The sequence below is a fragment of the Pongo abelii genome, chromosome 2, assembly GCF_028885655.2.
Source record: "Pongo abelii isolate AG06213 chromosome 2, NHGRI_mPonAbe1-v2.0_pri, whole genome shotgun sequence".
Classification (NCBI taxonomy): domain Eukaryota; kingdom Metazoa; phylum Chordata; class Mammalia; order Primates; family Hominidae; genus Pongo; species Pongo abelii.
The window spans coordinates 110,396,902-110,422,223 of NC_085928.1; the positions used below are offsets into that span (position 1 = coordinate 110,396,902).

The following is a 25,322-nucleotide window of genomic DNA, read 5'->3' on the forward strand; positions in this document are numbered from 1 at the left end:
TTGCACATGCCAGTTGTGAGGAAGGTGAGGATTTAAATCCCTGGGTGATAGAATTCTGCTGGCGCTTCAGTTTTTATCCTACTCTTCAAAATTACCCCACACCGGGAGTTCAGAATGCAAAATTGCAAAGGCAGTGATGTGCGGGGAAATGAGATAACAAGGCTCAGCCTGTGGGTTTTGCAGCCTCGGGTTTGTATCAGGATGGAACTGACTGGAAAGTGTGACTATTGAGAGACTTGCTGCAAACTTCCCAGTTGAACCAAAGACTTAGACCCCAGCAATGCAGCTGGCCCCTTCCACTGGAGTAGAAGCTGCCTGGCAAAATCTAAACGTGAAGAAATCCTTCTCCTAGTGGACCCAGCTCTTAGAAATCATGTTTTCTGCTTTGAGCCTAATTAACAACAAAGAGTCATCTTCTCTGGGCATCCTGATTTTGTTTTTCGTTCACTTTCAATTTCCATCAGTATGAATCAAATTAGTAAGAAGGGGATTATGGACCAATGTTCCCCATCCCTCCCCTCCACACACAAATAGCCCCCTAACCCCCCATTTCTTAGACCTTGCTGCGAGGATGAAATCTGCAAGAGCGTAAGTGCCATTAACTGACATTCATCAAAACACTCTCCATTGTTCACAGACATGAGCGGCCGAGAGGTGGAAATTACTTGGCATTTCATTTTAATCTGTATTGAAGACTTGCCTGACAAAACATATTAAGTGTAAGAATTGCCAGCTTGGGAATGAAGCTATGTTTATGGCTTGCCCCGTCTTTCTCTTTCCTAAAGGAAAGGAAATGACACTTCCCCTCTCTTTTCCAACCTTCTGCAGCTTACCACCCAACCCCCACTATCCCTGAAACCTTAACATTTAATTTTCCTTCCTGAGTGAAGCTTTTGTTAGAGGTGTCTATAAAATTATAATAAACATCTTGTGCTCTGCGCTGGCGTCTGAGATTAAAAAAACAAAACCCAACAAACTCTGCCTTTAATATGGTGTTAGCAGCAGCATTTCCCTGGGGGAGGTGCGTCCTGGCCATCTAACTGCAGGCCACGAGAGCTGTGTGCTTCTCTGGAGAGACTGTCACCAAACGCTTCTGACAAAGAATGGATGCCATGCTAATGGATGCGCATAATTACCAAGGGACAATGATTCTCCCTGCTGAATTTTGACAGTCATGGAGTGCAATCGTGTATATATCATGCTTGCCACTACAGTTTATTTTCTTTGGAATCTCAAGTTTTTACTTTTATCTTTTAGGTTACTTTCACATTGTGCTAAAAAAAAAAAAAGGCTCTTGCAGATGGAAGATTGTTTATTTTCTCCTCCTCGTTTGGGTCTGTCTCTCTCTGGATTAGGAAGCTGCTCTTGGGGTAAGGCACCATGTGAGTGGTCCACACTTTCTAGGCCATAGCTGGCTGCGTTTAGGATTCAGAAGAAGGAAAAATGGTGGCGGACCCATGGGGTAGAGGTGGGAGGGCTATTAAGGTCACCAGGGAATCACAGGGACACTCAGGTTTTGCCAGTTTTATGCTTTCTTTGCTTAGGAACCTTACGATGTTGCAGTACTGGTGCTGCTCAGGTGTGGGAAGGGTAGAGAAATCTCGGTCCATGTGTTGTGTTGTACAGTGATAAAATCTGTGCACTGGGCCATTCAAGGTACCTCCTTTTTGAACTTTCTCTCTCCAGAGGTTAAAGGGCTACAAATCCCTGAAGGCAGGAAGTTTGACCTTCTGGCCTTGCTTTGTTGACCTTGGTGAGGGTTATGTGGGCCACAGTCTCTCCAGGGAGGCCTCTGTTGTCCCTCATGGGCCACCTCAGCTGAAAATGCAAAAAAGGTGTTCATTTCAGCTCTACCATTGGGCATCTGCCATTTTCAGGAGTTTTGGAATCAGGAGATAGCAGAGGAAAGGGAGAGCAGTGCCCTGTGTCCCCTTCAAAGCAAGGTGGGGGCATCAAAGCCCTCCAACCAGTGCTCCTCTGGCCCGGGGCTGCCCACATAGGACAGGGTGAAGGTCAAAGAGAATCTGAGCTTTGTGCTATGGCAGGACTAAGGAAGCCCTTTTCAGACTATGGAGAAGCACCACATGTAAGTGAGGTGGGCCTGGCTGGATGCAGTGGTTCTGTCCTACCAAAGGCATGAGAACTGCCTTGCTCTCTCACTCCCCAAATGAGTGCCTTAGGTTAAGTTTTGGTGAGAGCACGTGTCTTTTATTGGACAATGTGTATGCTCTTTTATGTACTATACAATGTAAAATTGCTCACAGCTAAATTTATAATACAACTATCTCTGGCATCAGCCTGAGGAAAAGAATTCATTTCAATGGCTTAGAGAATTGTTACCAATTAACCCCTGAACAGATACAATTGTTCCTTCCTTTCATGCCCAACCCAAGCCAGCTAGATGCATTCCAAAATTCAAACCTTAGCCCAAAGATGTGACCTTTTGAAAAGATGTGGGAAAAATAATGCCTACACTGTTTAAATTCATAATTTCAGTCTGTTACCTTTTCGTTTTGAAAGATAAATAATATATGAGAGACTTGCCTATGGCCCGATTTTAGGGGCAGATATAATTGAAATGGTAATTACTAAGAGTTACAGAAATCACTGAGTTAACTACACAGTACAGTATAGTCACATCATGTCTAGAAAGTATAAGCAGGATGTTATCTAATCTAAATTTGTGTACCATAGTTCTGATTTTTTTCCACATAAAAATTAGGTTAAACCAATCATGCTCTATTAGCTTCCCCTTGAACGAACTAAAAGTCTTTTTCTTTAGGAAGTAAGCTCTCAGATTATCGAATGGGATCATTCAGTTCCTTGACCCCCAGGTTATGCCTGTGAGAGGTACACACCCTGTCTTGTCTCCAGGAAACTCCAAGTAAGTTAGCATTTCCTAAGGAGCTCCTGGGGTCTTGCTGGCATCTCCCCCCATACTTACCCTGGATCCAGCCCAAGGGAAAAGAGGGAACAGATGAGCAACTTGTGCAGAGGAGTACCAGAGCAAAACCCATAGTTAGAGAGGGCATCCTCTCTGAGAGGACAGACTGGGAAGCCAGGGTCAGTGCCCTAACCATTTCCTGCTATCTTTCATGTTAACCCATTTGATTCTCATCATAATGCTTATCTCCTTCAGAAACTATGAACTTCCTGGATTTACATCCTAGTCTACCACATGATTCCCACCGGAATGTAAACTCCGTGAGGGTGGGGAGCTCATCTGACCTGTTCACCTCTACCTCTAATGTCAAGAACAGTGCCTGGCACATAGTAGATGCTCAATAAATGCTTTTTGAATAAATAAAAGACTGAGAAGCAACATCTTTGTTCCAAAGAGCTGCCCACTCTTCCCTTGGTCTTTGCACAAAGCAGAGGAGAGGGGAAGCAGTTGAGAAGGTATTATGGAAGCTGAAGAGAGCAAGTGAGAACTTAAGCTCAGAATGATGACTTAGGTTCAAGCCATAATAAAATAAGAGTTGCAAATCAGAAGGATGCACAAAGCATTATGGTGAGAAGTCCAAAGAACTTGACATCACAGCCCTTGGGCAATTGCTATAATGTTTCCAGCCTGCATTTTTGAGATTGGCAAAAACTGCAGAAAGATGAGAATGGAGGAAGAGAAGGAAAGAGCTGCAGAAAGGAATGAAGTTGGACACTAAAGAGGTTGCATACAGAGGCCAAGAAGAACTGTTTGACACTGTCCAGAATTTATAATGTGCACATGCCTGTGGATGTGGGTGATAATAGGCTATGCCAGTGAAAAACCTGTGGCCCTGGGGCACTTAGACATGAAACTCTTACATCCTGAGAACAAGAAACAGGTCTTTGAATATTTCCTCTTCCAAATCCAACCACGTGTAAACATAAGCTCTTACATACACACACAGTTCCCACAAAAACCTTCCCTAACCTAATCCATCATTGAAAACGTGGATGTGGGGGCAAAACCTGACTTTAAGATGGGCAGGTTATATACATTTAGCCCACTGGCCTGAATGTGAACTTCCCTTTTTAGCCTATTTTACTAACTTATTTCCATTGCCAGTGATGTTTACTCATAATTCCCACCCTTCAAATTATCAGCCAACCTTTCTTTAAACAGTTCAAGTTGCTATCAGTTTAAAAACTTTTCACAATAGCAAAGACTTGGAACCAACCCAAATGTCCATCAATGGTAGACTGGATTAAGAAAATGTGGTACATATACACCATGGAATACTATGCAGCCATAAAAAAGGATGAGTTCATGTCCTTTGCAGGGACATGGATGAAGCTGGAAACCATCATTCTCAGCAAACTATCACAAGGACAGAAAACCAAACACCGCATATTCTCACTCATAGGTGGGAACTGAACAATGAGATCACTTGGACACAGGGCGGGGAACATCACACACCGGGGCCTGTCGGGGTTGGGGGGCTGGGGGAGGGATAGCATTAGGAGAAATACCTAATGTAAATGATGAGTTGACGGGTGCAGCAAACCAACATGGCACATGTATATCTATGTATCAAACCTGCACGTTGTGCACATGTACCCTAGAACTTATTTATGTGTGTGTGTGTGTATATATATATATATATATATATATATATATATACTTGCTAAGTATTAGTAATAGAAGAACATTTAGATAGCCCAAATATTTTTGCTAATGTTTGTGGCCTCTTGTTTTATGAGCTTTTATATTTCTAAAAGAGAGTGGAAAAAATAGGTTTCATGCTCAAATGATTGCTTTCCTATTTTGGAATGAGTCCCTGCATACTTCTTTAGGAAGTGCCTACTGTGTGCCAAGTGGTGATACACCAGAGAGCCGGGGCCACAGCCCTCGGCACATGGGACTGGGCTGGCAAGGTTGCCAGCCACCCCCCAGTCAAGAGCCACACCTGACCCAGCTACGCTTTGGACTGACAGGCTCTGATGTTTGCTAACCACCTTCTACCTGATGGTCCTCTTAAGGACTTAGATTATTCAAAAGAAGATTGCAATTAATGACTGAAAATGTGTCTTCTATCTAATCATGAAGAAATATCACAAAATCCCAAAATAAGAGACATTCTTGGTTTTCTTCAAAAAAGTCAATGTCATGAAAGACAAGAAAGGCTGAGGGACTGTTTCACATTACTGAAGATCAAAGAAACATAACCAAATGCAATACACGCTACTGGAATGAATCCTGGATCAAGGGAAAAAGAAATGTCTGTAAAGGACATTACTGGGACAAGTGGCAAAATGTGAATATGGATAGTGATACTGTATCAATACAATACTAATACAATTTAACCGATACAATATTATATCAATGTTAAATTTCCTGAATTGTATAATTGTGCTTGGTTATGTTCTCAGGAAATACATAATGAAATATTTAAAGACAAACTAATTCCCAAACGGTTTAGGGGAGAATGTGTATATATGTACATGCACACATTTGTGTGTGTGTGTGTGTGTGTGTAAGAGAGAGAGAAAGGGAGACAGGGAGAGAAGTTATAAAGTAATCAATCTGGGTCCAGAGTATATGAAATTCATTGTACTAGTCTTATAAGTCTTCTTTAAGTTTTACATTCTTTTTATTTGGAGGGGAATAATTTTTTCATTTTCTTTTTTACTTACTATTTTGAAATATGTCATCTGTAAATACTTTTTTGTCATTTTTTAAATGGAGACAGAAAAAAGTAATATTTGAAGTAACTGGCATCACATTTAATGCCAATATCATGCTATTTCTTTGAACTGTAATATGTGGCCCCCCAGTAATTACTTCACGTACACAAAACATTAAATTGTTTAATTTTTTTGTGTCTTGTTGAAAAGCTGCTTGGTATTTTTATTTTCATGAAAATGGGTAAAGCAGATGGTTTATACTTTTCTTCTAACAGTACAATGTGGCTGAAATCGCATAATGCCCTTTGGCTTTTTAATTAAGTCAGAAAAATAAATTGCTACTAGTCAGAGCTTCTTCCATTTGGTGATTTTGAGGGATAGTGTGGCCAGAGGTCCCTGGGAAGCCAGATGATTTCTCATATATGTTCAGTTATCAAGCAGTATTCACTTTTTCCAAGAAATGTCAACACAAATGTTGCCTTGACACCAAAATACTCTTTCTTCCATTCAAATCGCAGATGATCAAAAGGATATAGCAAGAATATTTTGCTTGGCACGTGGCCTAAAATTTCTAAATTTATGTATTCTATTTTTGCTTCTTTCTCAGATTGGATTAGTTACTAGGCAACTGAAGTATTTAATTTCATTTGCTAATAGTAGTTACATTTTAATAGAGGCAGACAGTGTATATGGCCAATGCTGCCAATACAGGCTCAGCCCCAACACTCAGCCTCTGTAGGGACAGTAGTGCTCACTACTTCATTCTAATCTTAGACAAACACTACTACATTCCTATATTTTATTTATTTGACTAACATTTAAAGGAAAAGAGATGTCTCTTTTAGAATTATTTATAGAAAAAATATTTTAGTGATTTGTTTTTTTCACTCAAAAAGCTATGTTTGTAACATCCTAAACCCCCTTCTAGACTTTCGGTTCAAGATGGCAGACCAAGCATAAATGTTTTCTTCCCTTCACCAAGAAAGAAAAATCCTTAATAGCATTGAAAGGTGGGCCCTATTAGCACCCCAGGTACACTGATGAACCTCTAGAAGACAGAAAGCCGGTGGGGCAGGTTGACGGGACAGTTACAGTAGTGAACTGCTACCCTGCAGGGGCCCAGTGGTAGGCTCAGCAGAGGTAAGAGAGTCTTCACAATGGTAGGCTGAAAAAACTCCAAGTGTGGAGGAAGGGCAGACTAAGTTAAAAGATAGTCTGCACACAGGGACCAATCCTTCCTGCCCCTTCCCCAGCTGTGTGGAAGGCTGGAGGCAGTGTGTGTGACCACGCTTGACCCAGCTTGACCCATGAGTGTAGCCCTTAAGGCTGGGAATTGGTCTAGAATGTGTAGGGACTGTTGTCTGGGATACTGAGTCTAGAACATCAGTCAGAGGGCACAAGGTACCCCAGTAGACAGCGTCAAGGATAAGGCAAGGAAAAGAGAAACACAACTCTGTTCAGAAGTGAGCTCTGGGAAACTGCTCCACAGGATGAAGCTTCCCGATGACGCCCCATGAGGGTCCCAGCAGCAGGCTGCTCACTTCCCAGGCACCCCAAAGGGAAACCTGCTACTGACATGTGGCTCTTAGTCATCCCTTCCCTCCAGAGGTGAGATCTGCAGTGGAAACCAAGGCTCATGACTGCTGAGGAAACACATGACAATCAGTTCACACATTTCTGTATTTAAAGTATGAATGGACAAGCAAGAATCATCAGATATTTGAGGAAATCATTTGCACAATAGAGACAGTTGAGGATAAATAGAACTAGACTCCAATGCAGATAACAGAACTTATACACTACACACACAGACTCTCTCTCTCTCTTCAAAGATACAGTACACTGGTAAAACAACAATAGGTTATTGTGAAAAAAGAACAATCAGGAGGCGAGAAATCCTTGGAAGCTAAAAACATGTAAAAATGTGTTAAAGATTTTGTCTTGGTAGGGGAGGGTAGATTACAAGTTTTGATTAAATTTATAGTTTCCCCATCAATGATAAGGATTAAATACTCTGCTTTAAATAACTAAAGAGTCAGCTGGGTGCAGTGGTTCAAGCTTGTAATCCCAGCACTTTGGGAGGCTGAGGCAGGAGGATCACTTTGAGCCCAGGAGTTCAAGACCAGTCTGGGCAACACAGCGAGACCCTGTCTCTAAAAAAAAAAAAAGTATGGTGGTGTGCACCTGTAGTCCTAGCTATTTGGGAGGTTGAGGCTGCAGTGAGCCATAATCGCACCTCTGCACTCCAGCCTGGGTAACACAGCAAGACCCTGTCTCAATAAATAAATAAATAAAATAAAAAATTAAAAAAATAAGAATAGGATGTAGAACTTCCAAAGCACAGAAGGATGAAAAAGAAAACATTATGAATATAGCAATAAAGAAAAAGGCAGGTAGAGAAACAAGAAGCATGTTAAGTAGAAAATGAAAATGACAGTGATAACTCCAAATATACAAATATCTATAATAAATACTGTTTAGAGTCTCCTGTTAACAGACTTTCAGATGGGAAATGTACAGAACCAAGCTGTTTGTTATTTTCAAAAGACTGAAAATGATATAGAATGACTGGAGATAAACCAACTAAATGTCAGAAAGCAAAAACCACAGTATTAATGTCAGACAAAAATAGAATTCAAGGCCAAAAGCAAGAGAATATTTTATATGGATTAAAGATGCAATCTAGAAGATAATAGTAGCCACAAACCTTTCCCCACTGAACAATACAGCATGGAACTGTGTAACAGGTGTTAGAAATGCAAGCAGAAACTATTAACCCGTAATCATGGTGAGGAACTTTAGCACATCTTTCTCGGAAATTGACAGACCAAGCAGACGAAAGAATAGGTAAGGGTATAGATGATTTGAATACACAATCGTTGAGCTAGATAATTTTCATATGTAAACTCAGTTTTCAACAAACATAAAATACATGTTTAAATTTCTATTAAACACTTAAAAAATCTGACTCAGTATTCAGCCAGAAATAAAATCTTAATAAAACCCTCAAAAGAGAAATACTACAGATCTCTTGGAGCTCTAACCCAAGAGTAATTTATAAAAGAAAATCAAAGCTGAAATTAGAGACCATATAGCGATGAGTAATAATCAGAGCACTCAGCTCAAAATTTACAGGACGCATCAAAGACAGAGTCAAAGTTTAAAATGCAAAATAAAAAAGATTGAAAATGTGCTAAACAATAATAAGGTTCTTAAAAAAGTAGAAGAAAGGGATTCAATAAAGAAAAAGGATGATGAAATAGAAAACAAAAAAGTCAGTTTGATCATTAAAACCCAAAAGATGTTAAGATCAATAAAAGACCAGTATGAAAAAGAGTAAACAAAACAAACTTAGGAATAATACAGAGGGTATGACTACAGATATGAATTTGATTTCAAATTATTAGAGAGTACATATGCAAATACCAGTACATTTAAAAGAATTTTGGAAGAATAAATGTGGGAATAAAAATTTTCTAGACATATATGAACTACTAAAATGATTAAAAAAGAGGCAGAAAACCTGAAAAGATCAGAAAGTATAGGAAAAAAAGTTGAAAAGATAGTCAAAGATCCCACCCCCGCCAACAGCCAGGTCCTAGGCCCAGATGGTTTTACTACTCACTACTTTTTTTTTTTTTTTTTTTTTTTACTTTTAACAACCTTTAAAGTGTAAAGTACATATTAATTCCTGTGCTAGACTGCATAGAACATAGAAAATATATAGAACGTCTCAATTTATTCTACTACAAAGCTAGCATAACCTAGATACCAAAAGTGGATAGTATGGCACTAAAATAGCAAAGTACAGACCAGAGTTCAACAACTCAAAATGCCTGCAAAAGCCAGGCAAGGCATTTAACAGGAAGAAATTTAATATTTAAAAGGAAATTTGATATTAATTTAATAGAGTGACCACAGGAAGAACATATGACCCCTCTGAAAGAGGCTATTGGTTTGGTGTGCAGGAGGGGTTCTAAGCACAATCTTATTAATGCATACATAAGCAAAAATCCTAATATAATTTCCTAATTCAAAATCAGTAGTGTCTTTAAAGAGTAACACAACACGATCTAGAAGAATTGATCCTAGGAATGCAAGGATGACTCAACATTAGAAGAATCCATTACTATGATTCAATTAATTAATAGAAAAACCACGCAATCATCTTGATAAATTCAGTACTGACATTTGATGACTCAAAACATCAATTCCTACAGAAACCTATAAAGCAATTCTATTTAACACTGAAATGCAAGAAGTAAGAGAGGGATAAATGGCCATCATTGTGATTACTTCCACATTATACCAGTGGTCTTGGGAAAGGCAATGACCAGAAAATGAAGTGAGGTACAAATATTGGAAAGAAAGAGAAAACATAGTACTTTTCAAAGTTTGTGATTATTACCCTCCAAAATCCAAGTTCATCCACTTGAAAGTGGTTAGAATTATTAAATTGTTTAGTAAGATGCCTAGATATAGCTGTATCTATATCTGTATTTTCACATCATAGAGATACAGATATGAAAAGAGGAGAAAAGGAAGAAGTCTAGCGGGGGACCCTGGACCCCAAAGAATGACAGTGATGACTTTACTGGCTTTTCTTTTTGCCTTATCTATTCCAGACCTGGAGGTGAAGAAGCCATCAACCTGGAAATGCCACAGGGCACAGACAAAAAGGTTAAATAAAAGGTCCCCCCAAACTCAAAATTATCTCAGTAGCCAAAGAACTAGGAAAGGGGCATCATAAATGCTTATATTAGAAAAGAAGAAGAGTTCCAAATAATAATAATAATCTAAACTCCTACCTCAAGAACCTAGAAAAAGAGCAAAATAAACCCAAAGCAAGCAAAGAAAGGAAATAGTAATACGCAGAAACCAGTGAAATTGAAAATAGAAAAGTACAGAAAATGAATGAAACAGAAATCTGGTTCTTAGAAAAGAATCAAGAAAATTGACAAATTTCTAGACAGTGATAAAGCAAAAATGAAAGAAAACAGAAATTATCAAGAATTAAAGCACAGGAGATTTTATGGACTGTATAGACATCAAAAGGATAGTAATTACTATGAACAACTCTACACACATAAATTTGATAACTTAGATAAAATGAACCAGTTCCTCAAAAAACACCAAACTCACCCAACATGAAATAGATAATCGGAATAGCCCTTTAACTATTAGGGAAATTGAATTTGTAATTTATTTTTTATTTTTATTTTTTTGAGATGGAGTCTCGCTCTGTCACCCAGGCTGGAGTGCAGTGGCACGATCTCCGCTTACTGCAAGCTCTGCCTCCCGGGTTCACGCCATTCTCCTGCCTCAGCTTCCCAAGTAGCTGGGACTACAGGTGCCCGCCACCACGCCCGGCTAATTTTTTTTTTTTTTGTATTTTTAGTAGAGACGGGGTTTCACCGTGTTAGCCAGGATGGTCTCGATCTCCTGACCTCGTGATCCGCCCGCCTCGGCCTCCCAAAGTGCTGGGATTACAGGTGTGAGCCACTGCGCCCAGCCTGAATTTGTAATTTAAAATCTCCTGAAATGGAAATCTCCTGGTCCAGATGTTTTCCTAGGAGAATTCCGCCAAAGAAGAATGAACCCCAGTTCAACACATTGCCTTCCAGTAAACAGAAGAGGAAGAAACAGTTCTCAACTTATGAAAACAATATTACTCTCATATCAAAACCAGACAGGGATAGTACACAAAAGAAAACTGTAGACCAAAATATGCCTCATAAAAATAGATACAAAATTCCTTAACAAAACATTAGCAAATAAAATTCAGCAGTATTAGGAAGTGAATTACACACCATGGCCAAATGGGGTTTATTCCAGGGAAGCAAGCTGGTTCAATATGCAAAACTCCATCAATAAATATCAATTTATGCAGAAAAAGTATTTGACAAAATTCAATACCTGTTCATGATAAAAACTCTAAGAAAAATATAAATATAGTACTTCTTCAACTTGATAAAAAGCACCTACCAAATGTTCTACAATTAATGTACTTCATGGTGAAAAACTGAATGCTTACCCCATAAAATGAGACAAGGCAAGGATGTCTGCTTTCACCTTTTTTATTCAATATAGTACTGGAAGTTCTAGCCAGTGTAATAAAGCAAGAGAAAGAAACAAAAAGCATGAAGAACAAAAGGGAAGAAATAAAGCTGTCCGTATATCTAGAGAACATGAAATTATGCAGGAAGTCCCAAGGAATCTAAAAGCAAAACAAAAAACCCCAGAAAACTCCTAGAATTCATGAGGAAGTTCAGAGAGGCTACAGAATACAAGATAAACACAGTAAACATGTAAAAATCAATTGTATTTCTATATGCTAGCAATGAATATATATATATTAATTGCTATATATATTCATATACATGCTATATATATTCATATATATATCGTATATATATATGTATGTATGTCTCTGCCCTCCCAGTTCCTGGCACAGACCTCCTAAAAACCCTTGTAATTTCCCGAGCAATAGGGGTGCTAGGAGGATCTTTTGTTCTAATATTTGGTCTCTGTCCTAGTTCCTAAGACAGAGATCCTAATATCCTTACAGATGGGGTACTAGGGGAATCTTCTGTTCTAAAATTTGTTCTTTGACCCAGGTTCCTAATACAGAGCTTCTAAATCTCTTGGAAGTTCCTGATAACAGATGAATCTTTTATTCTAATAAGGTGACTCTTGGTGGGCTCCTAGATGGAGACTGGTCACCAGAACCATAAACACAACCAAGCCTTAATGATAAGCTTGGAGGTTTTGTTTTGTTTTGTTTTTTTAAGACAGAGTCTTGCTTTGTCGCCCAGGCTGGAGTGCAGTGGCACGATCTTGGCTCACTGCAACCTCTGACTCCCAGGTTCAAGCGATCCTCCTGCCTCAGCCCCCCTAGTAGCTGGAATTACAGGCACGTGCCACCATGCCCGTCTAATTTAAGCTTGGAGCTTTTAGCCACCCCTCCCCCGCCCAGTCTCCATAGAGCAGAGAGGTGCTGGAGAGTTAAGAATTCATCATGCCTATGTGATGAAGCATCCATAAAAATCTCTGAACTATGGCATTCAGAGGCGTTCCAGGTTGGCAAACACATCTGTGTGCCAGGAGGGTAGGGCACCCCAACTCCATGGAATAGAAGTTCCTGTGCTCAGGACTCTTCCAGACCTCGCCCTAAGTACCCCTTCATCTGGTTGTCCATCTGTATTCTTTATTAATAAGCCAGTAAGTGTAAGTCAAGTGTTTCCCTGAGTTCTATGAGCCACTCTAGCAAATTAATAGAGCCAATAAGAGGGTGTGGGAGCCCAGATTTAGAGCTGGTCAATCAGAAGTATAGACGACAACTTACTACTTGTGATTGGCATCTGAAGGTGGGGGAATCTTGTGGGACTAAGCCCTTCAACTGTGGGTTCTGATGTTATCTCCAGGTAGATACTGTCACAATTGAATTGAATTATAGGACGCCCAGCTGGTGTCTTCTGAAGAACTGCATGGAGTGTGGGGAACTACCTCTACACAGCTGGTGTCAGGAGTATTATGTGGAGTGGTGTGTGAGTAGAGGGAAAAAATTGTTTTATTCGTCTTACACATGTAAATCTAACAAAACTTGCACAGAACTTGGATGCTGAAAACCACAAAATCCTAATGAAAGAAATACAAAATCTAAATAAATGGAGAGGCATATTGTGTTCATGGATTTGAAAACTCAACATAGTAAAGATGTCAATTCTGCCCAAAATGATACAGGTTTAATGCAATTCTTTTTTTTTTTTTTTTTTTTGAGATGGAGTTTCATTCTTGTTGCTCAGGCTGGAGTGCAACGGTGTGATCTTGGCTCACCACAACCTCCGCTTCCTGGGTACAAATGATTCTCCTGCCTCAGCCTCCTGAGTAGCTGGGATTACAGGCATGCACCACCACAATGGGCTAATTTTGCATTTTTAGTAGAGTTGGGGTTTCTCCAGGTTGCTCAGGCTGGTCTCAAACTCCCGACCTCAGGTAATCCACCCACTTTGGCCTCCCAAAGTGCTGGGATTACAGGTGTGAGCCACTGTGCCCGGCCTTAATGCAATTCTTAGCAAAATCCCTGTATTTTGTAGATACAGACAAGATTATTTTAAAATGTATATGTAAAAGCGAAAGAACTAGATAGCTCAATTTTGAAAAAGAATCAAGTGAGATGAATCAATCTGCCTGATTTCAAGACTTATGATGTAGCTATAGTACTCAAGACTGTGTGGTATTGGTTGAGGGAAAGACACAAATTATTTCCCAATTGATTTTTGACAAAGGTGCAAAAGAAACTCATTAGAGGAAGGGTAGCATTTTGACAATGGCACTGGAGCAATTGAACATTCATAGACCCAAAATGAACCTCAACTTAAATCTCATCTCTTATATAAAAATTAACTCAAAATGGGTGATGGACTTAAATATAAAACTATAAAACTTAGAAAAAAAGCATGAAAAAATCTTCAGAATATGGGGCTGGGCAAAGAGTCCTTAGGTATAACATGACACTATGAAATAAAAAAATTGATAATTTGACTTTAACAAAATTAAAACCTTTTGCTCTGCAAAAGACTATTAAGAGGATGAATAGACAATATATAGACTGGGAGAAAATATTCAGAAATCACATATTCTACAAAGGATTATTATCTAGAATATACAAAGAACTCAATATTAAAATAACAAATAATTCAATTAGAAAATGGCAAAAGACATGAACAGACATTCCACTGCAAAGGATATATAGGTAGCAAATAAGCACATGAAAAAATATTCAACAGAACTGTCCATTAGGGAAATGCAAATTAAGACCACAATGAGATATCACTACATACTTCTTAGTATAGATAACAAAAAACAGTGACAGCACAAAATGCTGGACAGGATGGGGAGAAACCACCTCTCTCATACATTGCCTGTGGGAGTGTAAAATGGTACAGCCACTATGGAAAACAGTTTGGCAATTTCTTCAGAAACTAAACACACACTTGCTACATGACCCAGCAATTGTATTCTGGGCATTTGTTCCTGAAAAAGTATGATTTATGTTCACACGAAAACTTGTATATAATAGTTCATAGCAGCTTTACTTGAAATAGTCCTTAACTGGAAACAACCAAAATATCCTTCAATAGGTAAATGATTAAACAGTCTGTGATACATCCATACTATGGAATACTACTTCACAAAGATGGAACAAAGTATCGATACACACAACAACCTGAATGGCTCTCAAGGGCGTTATGGTGAGTATAAACATACTCAACATATGTGGTTGAGTATGAACATGTTATTCACTCACTTATACCTCCCATCATTCCAAAAGAAGGCCTTCTACCTTGATGATTTTTTAAAAGTATGATACATGTTTATCCTTAAAAAAGTAAATATAAGGCACTACCCCATGTCATCATTCTACTATCCTAAACAGTGGTAAGTCTTGTGGCATAAACACACAACAGTGAGTTACAACAGTGACCAGGCCTTGGTGCACCACTGTACTTCCCAGCTGCAGCACTTCTCTGCTTTTCAAGGTGTCTCTGACAAAATATTGAATGTTAACCTCAGGGTGGAGAAAATATGTTACATATAAAACATATTACAATTAAACAATTTCAGTTAACTTTAAAATAACTTGAAAAATTCAAACTGAGTATATTATGTAAATATCTACCTATTTGAGAATCCCTCGCTCTTCCCAACTCCCCTGGCCTTTCTGCTATGATGTATGGTGCAAGGCATTTTTAAAGCATTGTCATGAATTTTGGGGTGTTTCAACCAATTAATTACCCTCTGCAAGTCATAATGTAAATTCCCTTTGCCATTAGGGAAACAGCACTGAAAAGTTATTGGTTATATTATTAATTTCCCTTTTAACCTCTGTTCTTCTGCTAAATCATGTCTTCATGGTGCCTATTTTAGGGCAGACTTGTACCCATCCATGTACAAAAAGGCCACAGCAGACAGTGCAACCTTAATTAACATTTTAAGATTTACATCATATCACATAGTGTGTTAAGCTTTTTAAGATGCCTTCACCTGTATCTCTTTGGAACCACATAATAGGCCTGTGAGGTAGGCAGAATAGAAATAGTCTTAATAAATGAAATAGTATTATACCTAACATTTCACGTTTAGATAGTGGATGAGTCAGAAGCTGAAGCAGAGATTTCTGCCTCCCATTGTACCACACTTACGTGTTCTAGAAAGCATACTGGTGGGGACATAAACACATTATTTATTACAGTCTTATTAAAAAAAAAGGGGAGTGGCTGATTGCCATGACGGCTGTTTCATTTTGTTCTTCCTGCTTCACATAGTACTTCAACTTTATACCTGTTGTCCTTAAATGTAAATTTTTTTAAAAATCAGTAGAATTTTTTAAAAGACCTACTGTAATCACTGGTGGAAGAATTCTAGAATAAAGGAATTTTCTGGCCCCAAAGTCAACGGCATCCTTAATTTTAAAAGAACTATAATAATCTTTTAAAGCCAAAACACATCCTTGCTTTTAGAAAGAAAATCTGGTTAAATACAACAAAACAACTACGATGGAATCGTGAAGTCTTCGTTACCATTGCTTAAAAGACAGCAGATTTACTAAGTCAGACAAAGAGTATAAGCTCATATACTGCTTAAAGCTTTAAACTGCCTTCTTGGTGAGAACCATGACTATTAAAGCTTGTGCCTGACTGACTGTAGAGGGAAAATGAAGCTTCAAAGTAAATGTGTCAAAAACAAAGTAAAAAGCAATGGGAAAAGTATGGAAAACAGTGACCTGTAGAGCCTGCTAAATACAAGGGGACTAGAATGCAGGCAGGTATCATTCTGAATCAATCTCTTCCCAGTGCTGCCTTGGGAGGTCTGTTGAGATCAGTGGTTCTTGAACGTGGCTGCACAGTGGATTCACGTGGGCTGTTCGACCAAGTATTGATGCCTGCATCCCTTGCCCCAGAGATTTGATTTATTTAGTCTAGGGTGAGTCTGGAAGAGGGTTTCTAAAAGGCCCTCCCTCCCCCAGGTAATTCTAATGTGCAGCAAGGTGTGAGCCCCCTTAGCCCTAGGTACTATAGGTTGGGAGGCATTCTCCACACACCCCCTCCACCCTGTGCCTGGCCCTGTAATTACTGCAAACCTGGGGATGAAAGAGCGTCGAGAATGTGGGAGCCAGAGGGCCTGCCTTCCCAGGAGGGGTGGGTGCCCACCTTTACAGGTGAAACCTGTTGTGAAGCATCTCAGGAAGCCCTGCACACTCACAGCTCCCCAGATCCAGGGGGCTCCTGTACCTCTGTGTTAGAAAGTGATCCTGAAGCAAAGTAGAAAACCGGCAGTGTCCTCTGTGTCTCCCAAGTAGCGAGGCAGAAATGTGCTAAAGATGGGATCCTAATAATTTCTTTTAAATTTTTAGAAGCCCCTTTTATTTTTCAAGAAAAAAAAACAAAAGTTGGCAAGAGTTAACAATTCATCACTACCCAATCTGGATTTAGGAATCAGCCTTGCAGTTCATTGGCCAAGAATTACATTTTCCCACATTGACCTCATAACTAACATCATGGCTTAGAAATTTTTCTTTTGAGTTAGGATTAAGGGAAGAAACTGTCCCTTTCTTTTTTTGTTGTTTTTTTTGAGACGGAGTCTCGCTGTGTCACCCAGGCTGGAGTGCAGTGGCACAATTTCAGCTCACTGCAAGCTCCACCTCCCGGGTTCATGCCATTCTCCTGCCTCAGCCTCCTGAGTAGCTGAGACTACAGGCACCCACCACCACACCTGGCTAATTTTTTGGATTTTTAGTAGAGACGGGGTTTCAGCGTGTTAGCCAGGATGGTCTCGATCTCCTGACCTCGTGATCTGCCCATCTCGGCCTCCCAAAGTGCTGGGATTGAAGGCGTGAGCCACCGCGCCCGGCCAAAACAGTCCCTTTCTTCCACTACCACTGTGAGTGAATTCTGATACTTTGGGTCAAAGAAGCAAAAAACTGCATACCCCACAGATTACATGAGGTCCTGCTGGCTGAACAGAGCAGGAAAGAAGGCAAAGACACGTGGAGGACAGCAGTAACCCATTGCGGCTATCCGCAAGAAGCTGTTGGAAAAAGCTGTCTCTGGAGAGGAATAAACTTCAAACTTTTTGGGCCTAGTCCAAGGGAAGAGGAAAATGGAGGCCAGAAACTGACCCAAACAAGAGCTCTTACAGAATTACCTATGATCAGCATCATCTGACTTCATCATCTAACAGGGAGAAAAAAGGCTTGGATTAGGACCTTCACATAAAAAGGCTAACATCACCAAGGCTTTCATCTTTCTCATGATTTCTTCCCTCCCTTCTCTGGCAGTTATTAAGAAACAACACCTGTAATCCCAGCACTTTGGGAGGCTGAAGCAGGAGGACTGCTTGAGATGAGGAGTTTGAGACCAGTCTGGGCCACATACAGAGACCCCATCTCTACAAAAAAAAAAAAGTATTAGCTGAGCATAGTGGTGTACACCTGCAGTCCTAGCTACTCAGGAAGCTGAAGTGGGAGAATTGCTTCAGCCCAGGAGTTTGAGGCTGTAGTGAGCTATGATGGCACCACTGCACTCCAGGCTGGGCAACAGAGCAAGACCCTGTCTCTGAAGGAAAAAAGAAAAAAAAAAAGAAACAGACAATTAGAGAAACAGCAGCAGCCCATGATCCTGGCTGTTCCCATTCCAGCTGGTGAGTTGGGAGCTGCCCACATGTTCCAATTGGCCTTAGACCCACGATCCCTCTCCAACTTGCTTTGCATCTGGAAGGTGACTTGTGTACTTCACCACCTTTGATTCTTCCTCTCCCAATTACATATCACTGTAGTAGTTCTTCCCCAGTGCATTATTCATTGAGCATTAATCCCCTTAAAATTAGTCTTTGCAGGGAAACTTTGCTTTTTAAAAATCAGTATGCATTTAATAAAGGCAGTTGGTCCCAGGTTTGCTGATGGGCAAGCAGCTTTATAAACACAAAACCAAGGCTTCCCTGTCTCTCTCCGCTTGCACTGCCGCCCTTCGTCTCTGCCACTTGGTGAAATCCATTTTCTGCCTGCCTTGGCTAATAGACTCTCTTCAAAAAATGGAAGTTAATCCTTGAGCAACACAATGTTAAACCGCCCAAGGAAGAATTAAATATTTCAGAAGAGAAGGTGGTAAAAAATGGCAACTGCTATTTTAGAATCTTTGAAAATTTAAGCAGAAGAGCAAAAAATAGAAAGTGGCTTGTACTTGGTACAACGGATCTAAGTTCACTTTTATAATGTGCAGGATTCTTAATAATGTGCAGGAAGATAATGAAAGCAGCAGCATGCTTGCACACAAAGCATTGGTCCTGCCAGCCCCCAGTACAAAGAGGGGACCTGGCTGCTCCAGTTAGAGGGACCATGTGCTCGAGTTTCCGAGGGCCCAGAGACTGAATCCCTGTTGAAAATGTGATTTGAAGAATGAAAATTGACCTATTTTCCTTCTCCTCACAGTAACGTAATGAAAAGCAAAACTTTTCCTCTTGGGAGGAGCATGCTCTGGAGTCTGATGCCTTGGGTTGGGGTCCTGGCTGCCACAGTTACCAGCCCTGTGGCTTTGAACCCTGCTTGGCCCCTCTGTCTCAGCTGACTTGCATGAAAAGCAGAAACATGATGGAAGAGCCTGCCTGGTCGGGTGGGCACGAGGGTTAATTGGGAGGCCGTGTGTCTTGGTGAGTGGCGAACAATCAATACATGCTAGATTATGATGACACAATAGTGACACGGACTTAACCTGGATACATCTTTTATCGCAGAAGTACAAAGAGAAAGCACTCTTTCCTCTATGGACTGAGGAAAACCAGGTAATTGTAAAAATGCTGCAATCATTTTTCTATCCTGTGCTTTTACAATCCAATTTATTGCTCTGCTCCTCACAGCTGCTTTCCAGAGCCCACAGACCATGGTTAAAATATATTACCTGGAATCAGAATAGCAGGTTTGAGAATTATGTATTTATGGCTTACCTTAAAGAGGCACAAGTGATGTGCCTTCAATTGTTTTAATTTGCTATGCCTTGTCTCCCTTTGCCTCAGGGTGCTCAGAAGAGACAGGAGCTCCCTGGCATGACACTCTCTGGTGGGGCTCTGCACACATGCACGCACGTGGCTGGCTGGCGAGCTGCTGGCTGGCCAGAGGCAGAAGGTTCTCAGCACTCACTTGCCCCTGTGGTGTGGTTGTTCCACCCTGGAGGCTCATGCCACCAAGTAGGGGCCTGTGTAGAAGGTTCTGGAGGCATCTCCATCTTCTATACCATGTAGGTGTAGGTTCAGAGGCTGATCTGGCCTGAAGACACCTGAATTCATTCATGGTGAAGGGGCAGCTCTCAGCGCTTTTCAAGCCTTGTGGTTTTGCAGATTAGTCTTGGTTCTCCATGAGAAGGGTTAATTACAATGAGGCAGAAATCTTGGGTAAAGAACGTGGCCACTTGAGAGGGCCTGCTGGAGCTTCACCCCTCACTTTACCACTTTTTAGCTGTGTGGCCTTGAGCGAATCCTGTAGCCTCTCCAGGCCTCAGTTTCTTCACCTATGACATGGAGATGATAAAGTCTATACCCCTGAGGGATGGGGGTTAGAATTAAATGAGAATGTCTCCAAAGCTCTGAGTGGAGGAAGACTCTAGATGTAGGCTAAAAGTAGAGGATCTTCCCAAGCACACATGGCAACACTGCTTCAGGCCTTCAGATGCCGACAGACACTCTTCAAAATCCTAAGGGGGGCTTCCCTGCCTCCACCTGCCGTGCCTCACTTCCTCAAAGATTTGCTTGAGTCCTACTGCCTCATTCCAATCTCATCTCAAATGCCACCCTCCAAGAGGCCTCTCCAGTTCCCCACTGGCCAGCAATCAGCAATCTCTCTTTCCTTTCTCAGCCTTCCATGGCACGTTATAAAGCCACCATGCTGTGCTTTAGGGACATATGTTGTCACTGCCAGTGTCCTTAAGGCCCTAGACACAGGGCTTGTGCTTTATATATCCATCTGGCCTTTCCACTTCACCTTGTCTGCGGCTTGCTCTTAGAAGGTGCACAACAGACTTTGGTTGAACTGTAAATTTGCTCAACCCAGTGAAATACCCCAGCTTTCAGAGACACCCCAGGCAGGGTCTGGCAGTTTTATATATGAGGTGCCTAACTCAATCAGACAGAAATGAATGCACCAGATCCACACCCTCCTGAGACAAGCGACTGCTGCCGAGGCTCCCGGGAACAGTGCTGTGGCTGGGCACCAGCTGAGCGCCTAAACACAGATTCCTCAGGGTCCCTGAAAGGTGCACAGGGACCTGAGGCAGGAATGGGACTTTTCGTTAAAAGGGTGTGCCTTAACAAAAGCCCTGGATACAGATGTTTGTGAAACACTCAGAGGAGGGTACTAAATACCTAGTTCCACACTGGGACCATGTTAGACCAAGGTGTTTTAATTAAGGAGCGGTTCAAATCTGGGTCACCTGAACTTCCAAACCCCCATAGGACTGAGGCTTTCAACGAGTATACCTGGCTAGGGTGCAAACAGCTCAAGCAGGCTCTAGCGCTGGAGAGCAGAGTTAGCAGTTTGGGTTCTGGAGCTGGGCAGGCCTAATGCCACTAGACCCAACTGACTACCCCGAGTCAGATGTATGGATCCATGCATGTCCCAGTCTTTTTCTCTGTGAAATGGGGAAGTGACTGTACCCTCATCTCACAAAGGCATCTGACATAGCAATGAGCTACAGCATATAGAGGGCTTGGTATAGCCTCCAGCACACAGTAACTGCTCACTGGTGCTTGCTCTTATTAGGACACTGTAGCATGCTTCCCCCCGGGCTCTCTAAAGTGAAGGGGTGATTCCACTTGGAGTAAATTAAGTCTCCACAATCCAGCATGAGCCAGAGATTACAGGTGAACTTGTTTTGCTTGGTGGGTTTGAGAGGGTACGAAGAATACAATCAGGAAAGAGAGAAGAAAATGATGGCTGAACCCAGGTATTTCTAGACCACGTGGGCTAACAAATGCTTCAATCTGCTTTTTAGAAAGGAAGTTTAAGAACAGGCAGTGGAAGGGGGGTGGGGGTGAGCTGGGGCTGGAGGGAGGCAGTTAGGTTTATCCACCTCATAGACCTTAGTGTGCAATATAAACTACCTCATGACATAACTACACCTCTGGCTCTCAACTTGTCACCCCAAGATTAGAACTAAATAATAATAATAATAGGTAGTGAGTGAAAGGCAGGTCCCTGTTTCTGACCCTTGGGAGTTGAGAAACCAGATACTTGCCGGTTGTCCTCCCATCGGCTTCTACTTAGGGAGGGCCCAGAGTGAGGAGGGTCTGAGAAATCCCTATCCTCAAAAGCGCTGTACTCTTCAAATCCAGTAAAACTGTAACAGGCCTCTTCAGTTAATGAGTGCAATGGACGCTAGGGACCTGCCTTTTAAAAAATTTACTGGCAACAGACAGAAGGACGGGGACACCAGCCTTGCACTTAGCGGTGTTAGGGAGGCATTTGCGGGAGTTCATGAAATGTCTGCCTCCATCTATGAACTCAAATCACTCCAAGAAGTTGAAGGAAACCACTTCTAGTGTGTGAGGGGCAGGGAGAGAGGGGTGGTGGTAAAAAACCATGTAGTGTGAACTAGAGCACTATTTCAAGAGGAAGGAAATCAGCACAGAACAAGGCCAAGCTATTTATGATGCCACTGCTCTTTTCAGGTAATTTACAATGTGCATGAAAGGTTTTGCCTCCAGCAGCACCTGCTTTTAAGTGGCACCCAGTGTGTACCAGCAGAGAACATCTCCTGGAGAAGCAGGACTTTATTTATTCAGAAGGGCAGCAGAGGGCGATGCGGCAGGATAGAAGCAAGCTCATTGCTACGCGGTGTGTTTTTTTCATGTAGATGTTTACCATCTGGTTCTTATACCTGCAACCATCTAGACTCTTGTTTGTTTTATCCTAATCACTAGAAAAAGTCTCCTAGGACCTCACTACTCACAGTGGCTCCAGAGGCCGACAGCTCTTCACTGGAGAGCGGGTTAGAAATGCAGATCTTGGGCTCCCCAGACCTGCTGTATTGGCACAGACACTGAACAAGATCCCCACAAGTGCACACGAAAGCTTGAGGGGCCCTGCTCCAGGGCAAACCTTGCTAACATGCAGATTCTGAAGAATGGATTCCCACCAGGCTACTTGTTTAAGGAAATTATTCTCATGCACCAGTTGGGGCAGACTTTCAGAGAAAATAAATTAAGGGGAGGGAGAGTTTGCAAATTCTCATTCCGTTTGATTTCAAAAAAGCAAATCATAGGACAGAAAGGCTCATCAATTCCTGGGAGCTCACTGTGTACTCTTCATCATTATAACTTGGTCTTCATGGGTATCTCAAGTATATTTCTTCTTTTCTCTTCAATTATGAGTTTTCTTTTTCTTTTTTCTTTTTTTTTTTCTGCTGGAAGGAGGACTGACCAGTGACATATCCTGTGACTCAAACCCACCCCTTTCCCATCTTGGCTGCTTTCCCGTCACCCCCCACACCCCTCCCCCCACCTCCCATCACAGGCACCACAGCTGTGCTCCTAGCCTCCAACCATCAACTGCTGGGCTGCCCAGGACCCATCCCTTTCTGCTTCCACCATCTCCATTAACCTGCCGCTGTGTCTGGGCTACATCATCCCTGTCTCCCTTACCCTGCAGCTTGGTTGTTGTGTCTTCTGCTTGCCCCTCCCCAATCCCCTCTCCTCCCTTTGTCACCAGGCCCTGAGCTCCAGGAGGCTGACACGTGGTAGGGAGGGACTTCATCAATAGCCCTCTTAACTCCTGGCAAGAGGGCAGCGGGGTCAGGACACTGGGACCCTAGGCTCACTCTGCAGGGCCCCTCTCTACACAGGTCTCTCTCAGGTTCTGGTTATAGCTCCCTCCTCTGGTCCCTGCAGGCTGGCTGCCATGCTTACACCCCTGTACACGATCCCTTTATTAAACTCTCCTCAAATTACCCAGGCAAGTGTGCCATCTGTCTCCTCCTGGGCCCCTGACCACGGACATATGACTCTGCTACCCTACACACCTCACACTCTTGAAGGCCCCAATGGGCTTCTAAAAGATACATCCAATGGCCATTTCTTTCCCCTTCATCCTCTTCCTGTTGGATCTGATGGACAGTTCCCCTTGCATGCCCCCCAACACATCATGTCAAAATGCCTGAAATAACTCAAGTCGCTCCCCTGACCCCCTTCCAGGGCCATCACCCCTTACCCCATCCTTCACCCTGACACCAATTTCTACCTGCCATCAGCTCACCCCCCACTTCTTGTCAGAAAGCCTCAGAATTGTGCAGCTGGGGTCCAGTCCTTAGACCCCCTGGTCCAACCCAATGCAGGCACTGAAACCTGATGAGCAGCAGCCTGCAGATCACCTGGCTGGTTTACAATGTGGGGCACATCTGCCCCTCCATGCCCTCCCCATCCACACCCCATCTCTTGATTCTCTCGCGATATTCTCTTATCAGCCTCCTTGATGGCTTCTCCACTGCAGTCTCTCATTCTAGTCATTCTACCTACTGTGGCCAATAAATCGTCTTAAAAACGCTATTTGAACATATCACCCACCAGCTCAAAACTGCTTGGCTTCCCGGTTTGCACAAGCCCCTGGCCCTGGCATGCAGTGGAGATGTCCCTTTCCAGCCGTAGGGCAGCCTGCAGCCTCCTCACGCCTGTAGGAATGAATCTTTCTCTGCAGCTCCAGTGAGTCACTGGAGCCCAACCAAGCCTCTCTGATCTGTCCCAATCTTAGGCATCCTTCTGGAGTTCAGATCTGGCTTGGAAAACCCTAGGGGGCTCTCCCTGAGGCTTCCTACAGTCCTGTATTTTCTGTCCCATTTATCATTAAACAATTAATCATGCCCTACTTTTGGCTGCCTTGAACAGCTACAAAAGACACCCATTTAACCAGCCCTTGTCTGACCCCCCCAGCCAGACTGAAGGTCTCTGGAGACACAATTCCTTATTTCATGTATCTCTTTATCTCTCAGCATCTAGCAGAATGAGATATAAACAGAAAGCATACAAAGACAGAGTATGACCTCTGTTTTATAACAGGGGCATAAATGAATTAAAGATGGCAAAGCCCCTCCTGGAGTCTCTCAATGCCCTGTGCACCAGAGAAGGTGTAGTGAGAGGCAATCCCACCTCTGTTGGCCTCCAAACCACCCAAAATGAGGTTTCCAATTTCTGGTTTCAGTTTTCTATATAAATCTGGCCTGATTACAGCTGATTAAATACATTGCAAATTCTACTTAAATGTGGATTATGATTTATAGATGTTTTTCTCCAAAGATGCTGAAGTGTTTCTATATCCTGACCCTCCTGGGAGACCTTCATGCGAGACCAGTGACATCACTTCTGTGCTCAGGTGCAAGCCACCCTGTCAACATCTTACCTGGAAGGTTGTAGTCACTTCCCAACTGGCTGCCTCTCCTTACCCTCCCCCAGTCTAATCCACTCTCCCCACTGCAGCACAAGGGATCTTTTAAAAAGAAAAGTTGATCATGTCATTCTCTACCACTCTAACCTTTCATCCCTCCCATGAGGACGGCTCACCCTTCCCCAGCTCTCCCTCAGTCCCCCTCTACCTGACGGCCTCAGTAACCTGTCCTTCAGGTTTCTGCCTAAATGTCACTTATCTGTCCACATGCCCATCTGCCTGTAAGACATTAATG

At 42.1% G+C, this 25,322-nt stretch overlaps 2 long non-coding RNA genes across 4 annotated transcripts in view; one reads left to right on the plus strand and one right to left on the minus strand.

The window, feature by feature from the left end:
* LOC129058271 (uncharacterized) overlaps window positions 1-25,322 on the minus strand; it is a 124,080-nt gene that overhangs the window by 23,582 nt on the left and 75,176 nt on the right. The window lies entirely within an intron of this gene.
* Window positions 6,979-23,942, plus strand: LOC129058272 (uncharacterized). Its single transcript, XR_008523338.1, has 3 exons — window positions 6,979-7,215; window positions 14,751-14,861; window positions 22,324-23,942. It is a non-coding gene; the product is annotated as an uncharacterized LOC129058272 (long non-coding RNA).